The sequence below is a fragment of the Hydra vulgaris genome, chromosome 07 (assembly GCF_038396675.1).
Source record: "Hydra vulgaris chromosome 07, alternate assembly HydraT2T_AEP".
Taxonomy (NCBI): Eukaryota; Metazoa; Cnidaria; class Hydrozoa; order Anthoathecata; family Hydridae; genus Hydra; species Hydra vulgaris.
The window spans coordinates 9387586-9393585 of record NC_088926.1 but is presented as its reverse complement, the minus strand read 5'-3'; positions in this window follow the sequence as shown (position 1 = coordinate 9393585).

Below are 6000 nucleotides of genomic sequence, written 5' to 3'. Positions count from 1 at the left end.
TAATAATAGGCTAAACCAAAACTCTTCTAATGAAAATATTTTTAACTCCTCTAAACTAGGGATTGCGATTTCCCGGACTTTTTCCGTTCCCGGGATAGCGGGAATTATTTACATTGTTCCTGGGATCCCGGGAAATTCCCGGGAAAATCTTCATCAGAGAAAATATAAATAACTAAATACGCTTTTCTATTTTTCTATTTATTTTTTGTAACTGTTTACAACTTTAAAGTGACTTTTGAGAAAAACCAGTGCATCGAGATGAATGTCGATCAATCTAATTCTATAGTTGGTAAAAAAAAATCCAGTTGAACTAAACACCCTTTCAGCCTCTACACTGGAAGGACGAATAGTTAAAAGCGCATTATAAAGCATATCTAAGTTATGCGATCTTTTATTAGTTGCTTCAAACAGATTGAATTCTTGACGCATAATTGATTTATTGCACTTGACTTCAAAAACATCTTTTTTTTTTACAAATTTTTTATAATCTGGCAGCCATAGATTCAGATAACTGATTTATATCAATAATACTATTGTTAAGTTTTCTATCGCTATCTTTTTCTTTTGCTATATTTTTAATTATGGGAAAAAGTCGACCAGCTATTTCAATCGCTAAATTTATCATAACTGCTTTAGATGGCATGCTAAATAAGTCATCATCCATATCACTTTTTGAAGATTGTGGATTATCTAAAAATTTTAGTAAACCAACATGATCTTTTTTTCTTCTTTGACATATTCTTTCAATTAAAGCATTTTTAAGATCTTTTGCTTGGTAGCAATCTTGAACATCAAGTTCTTTAACCATAAATTTTAATGTGTCATCAGCTGTTAATAAAGTTGCTTCCCTTCTGCAAATCATTTCAGAACCTAAGACAATAAGTTCCAGACTTTTTGCTAAATTTTCAATTACTGTAAGTTCATCATCAGACAACATTAGGTTTTCTAAACTGAAATCCACAAAAGATTTAAAAACTGCTTTTTTAACTTTAATAAATCTTTGAATCATGGTCAACATTGAATTCCAACGAGTTTTTGAATCCAAAATTAGCACTAGCTCTTGTCCAAATTCATTTTTAGAATAACGCTTTAAAGAATCCATTTTTAAAGGAGATCTTTTAAAAGTTACAACTATTTTTCTAACTTTAACAAGAACTTTATGAAGCTCAGGAACAAGATCAGGAACTTGGTCACTAATTCTTTTTGCTGATCCTCCTCCTCATCATAATCATCGTCATCATCAAAGACATCATCTTCAATATCTTTGTCATTAGTACTTTGATTATTACCTTTTTTTTTATATATTACATCAACAACGGCTAAATGTATTGCGTGTGCAAAACAAAGTTGATATTCAGAAGGCGAAGTATATCCTAATTTTTCCATAACAGAAGCACCATCAGTTGTTATGCAAACTACATCATTTATAAGACTTACATTAAACATGGTTAATTTTTTGATGAGTAGTTCTAGGCAATCATTTGAATTGTGCGATCCTAACATTCGCTCTAATCCAAGATTAATAAAGCCTTCATTAAAGTGAAGATTTATATTCATAAATCTTCTGCCATGTTTTGAATATTCATCCAAATCTATACTAAACTTGCATTTTTTTTCTTTTATTTCGAGTATCTTTTTTTTATTTTCTTCGACTATTTCTAAATAATATATATATATAAGATTCATGACATCTGTTTTCGATTTAGGAAGAGTGAAGCCTTTATCACAAAGCAACTCACGAATTTGATCCGATTCAGTTATTGCATAAATAGAAAAACCATCAATCGCAGCAAAACGAGCCAATCGTTCTCCCAATGAAACTTTTTTTGTGATGGAATCAATTGTTAATTGAACACAACGTTTTTTAGCTGATGGTTCTTCTTCTTTATTCAAAATAATATTATGGATTTTTTCTAAATGCCTCTTCAATCCAACAGTGGAACCACCTTTGCATAGTAATATTTTTGGACAATGTTTGCATTGTGCCTCCTCTGCTTTTTTAAGATCAAAATAACTCCAAACCTTCGAAGTTTTAAGATTTAAGGACATTTTTTAAAAATTCCCAATGCGCTGCGATAAATTTCAATATGTAAACAATATAAATAAGCAATATTTCTTATGGTCCGGAAAACAAAAAATTCTGACTTTGGCGGGAAAGTTAAAAAATGTGTGTACAAAAATCCCGGGATCCCGAAAAAAATTTCCCGGGATTCCGGGAAATTGGAATAAAATTTTTCCCGGGAATTTCCCGGGAACAAATTCCCGGGAAGAATCACTACTCTAAACGCGTTTATGAAGATGCCCTTAAAAAATGTGGCTTTAAAAATTTCGAGCTAAAATTTGAAAAGAAAATTGCAAAAAAGCGTAATAGAAATAGAAACATTTGGTTCAACCCCCCGTACAGCAAAAATGTTTCAACAAATATAGGTAAAATTATTCTAAAATTAGTAGACAAACATTTTCCTCCCTCTAATAAATTACATAAGATTTTTAGCAGAAATACCATTAAAGTAAGTTATAATTGTACAAAAAATTTAGAAAGAATTATAAAAGACCACAACTACGCGTTAATTAATAAAAATGAACATATAAAAGAAAAAAACACTGATTATTGAAATTGTAAACAAAAATAGATTACCCTCTAAATAGAAAATGCCTTTCGAAAAATATAATTCACAAGTGCATTGTTTCCTCACAAAATAACCCTGATAAACAATATATTGGCTTAAATATTGGTTTTTTACTAATTTATATATATATATATATATATATATATATATATATATATATATATATATATATATATATATATATGTATATATACATATATATATGTATATATATATATGTATATATATATATATATATATATATATATATATATATATATATATATATATATATATATATATATATATAGATATAAAGATAGATAGATAGATAGATAGATATAGATATATATTATTTTGAAAAATTCTTATTTAATAGTAAATATGTCTTTTTAGTTTTCAGCAAGCTTTAAAATACTACTAGTAATAATATTAAAAAGTAATTTGTAAACAAGTTTTATTTTAAAATCAAATTGTTTTATCTCGGATGTTTGTGATAAGAAATGCAACATTTGTTTTGTTATAAGTTTATAAGATAACTTTTTAATAAAAAAGTGTTTTGTTTTTTTCTGTCGATTTTTTTCTTTCCGTACTTTAAGTAAACATTTTTAACTAAATGACACTCGTAAATAACTCCGTACCGCAAGTAAACTAGATCTTAAATCAGTCTCTCAAATTGCTGGTAGTAACCGAATTTAAGCGAAGGAGAAGGGGTGCGGGTGTGACTCAGAAAACAAATCAGTTACTGCTATAATAATTTTTCTCTATTGCGTTATCCGTGATGACATCTCTTTGCATATGTTGAAAGTATTCTTTTATGTTATAAAAGTATGACTATTGTCCCAGATGTGCACGAATATCTTAAGACTGTTTGTATAGAGGTGCGTGATGCAGCACATCTTCTTGGGAATATAAAAATGACGAACATCTGTGTTTTTTCAAAAGTCTGTAATTTTATTACGGATTGTTATAAATATTTTAATTTATTGATCGTTAAAACAAACTAAACTAAACTGTATATATGCAACGGGCACGCGTCATCCAGGGGCCCTGCAACGGATATCTTACGTACAGACCCTGGACAACGCATGTCTACTGGGTATATAAATATATTTATATGAATATAAATGAACATATATATAAAATTTAAATATATAAATATATATATAAAATTTATATATATATATATATATATACATATATATATATATATGTATATTTATTTATATATATCTATATATATATGTATATAAATATGTATATATATATATATATATATATATATATATATATATATATACATATATATATATATGTATACATACATATATATATATATATATATATATATATATATATACATATATATATATATATATATATATATATATATATATATATATATATATATATATATATATATATATATATATATATATATATATATATATATATATATGTATATATGTATATATATACATATATATATATATATATATATATATATATATATATATATATATATATATACATATAAATATATATATATATATATATATATATATATATATATATATATATATATATATATATATATATATATATTAATATTAATACGTTAATTAGTAGTGCGCATAGTTACGCCTAATGTTCGTGTTGTTAATGGCGGTTTTGTATTCTGTAAAATACACCATTTCTTAGATTTTAAGTAGTTTCCAGACTTTTGAATGCGCGGTTATATATTCCATGAGGTCTTTCGAGTAAGGTCAGCAAGCAAATTAGAGCTGATATATTATTATTTTCGAAAAGAATTGATGTTGTTCATTGTTTAAAATAGAAAATTTAAATAATTGTTTGTTTGTTGTTGGTTGTTTTTATTTTTCTAATTTTTATAGCCTGTTTTCATTTTTTAGAAGAAGTTAGAAATAAAATGTCTGGTAAAATAGTTTATTTAGTACTATCTAAACATGAATACTTTAATTTATCTAATCTTCTAAATAGGAATACTGTAATATAATAGTGTTAGTGTCGTTTCACTTTCTTTTTTAATAAAGAATTTTCTAGGCTTTTCTAAAAGCGTTTCTTTACTCCACGCGGTCTTTCAAGCAAGGTCTTCCAGCCAATTAGAGCTGATAAATTTTTAGTTTCAAGAGGAACTGATGTTGTTCATTGTTTAAAAACTAAAATTTGTTTGTTGTTCGTTTTTTATATTTTACTGTTTGCTTTTTAGAAGAAGTTAAAACTAAATTGACTGGTAAAAAAAAATTTTTTAGTACAATGTTTCTTTTTTAGTTAAGTGTTTCAGTTTTGTCTTCAGTCTTTTTAGATCAATTTAAGCAAGTATTTTTTATTTTTTAGAGCAGTTAAAAGGAGCTGAAGGTCTTTTTAGTAACTATATAGTGTATAGTAGTTTACTTATAGTTTATATTAGTAGCATAGTTATATTAGTTTATTTATAGTTTATATTAGTTTATATAGTATATAGTAGTTTATTTATAGTTTATATTAGTTCAAGTTTATTTATCGTTTATATTAGTAAGTTTATTTATAGATTATAAATTAGGATTAATGAAAATACAAATTTTTTTTTAGACAGGCTAGCTGATAGCGACTTAAGTAAGTTTTATTATTTAGATTTTATTTGAGTACAAATGTAGCATTAGCAATTTTATTGTATATAATTTTATCACAATTTTTATTTTTAGAAAGACAGGTAGAACTCAGTAAGGACTTAGATTTTGTAAATTTAAAAACTTCTTTTGAATATTCTTTTAAAGCATTGAATATGTTTTAAATATTTTAATAAATTTTGTCATTTAGGTGTGGTAGCATCATTTGTTGGTGCAAATAGTAATGTCTTTAATTTTATTTTACAGCAAATAGTAATGTCTTTTAATTTATTTTAAAAAGAATTAATAAATATTGTTTATTTAAACATAATCATCAGGATAAAATAGATAAGATAGATAAAATAGCTTTTCTATTTAATATTTTTTATTTAGTTATAACTTCAGTTGCACCAGCCACAACAGGTAACTTCGTACATTTATTTTAATGTACTTGAATTACATTTGTTACTTAAGTATTCAAGCAATAAATATTGTTTATTTCAACATTATCGTCAAGATTATATAAATAAACTTTTTATTTGATAATTTATTTTAGTTGCTTCTGGATCAACTTTAAATAATGGTAACTCATTAATTCATATTTTATTATAGATAAATGTAAATAAAAAATGTAAGTGGGAAATTTTTGTAGATTTAAAAGCAGTAAGCTTTTTTCTAAAGGTTCCTTTTATTTTTGGATTAAATCCACTATTACTACATTTGTACTATGTTTATATAATGTACTTTTATAATTTTTGTCATTTGAAAAAACATATCTATGT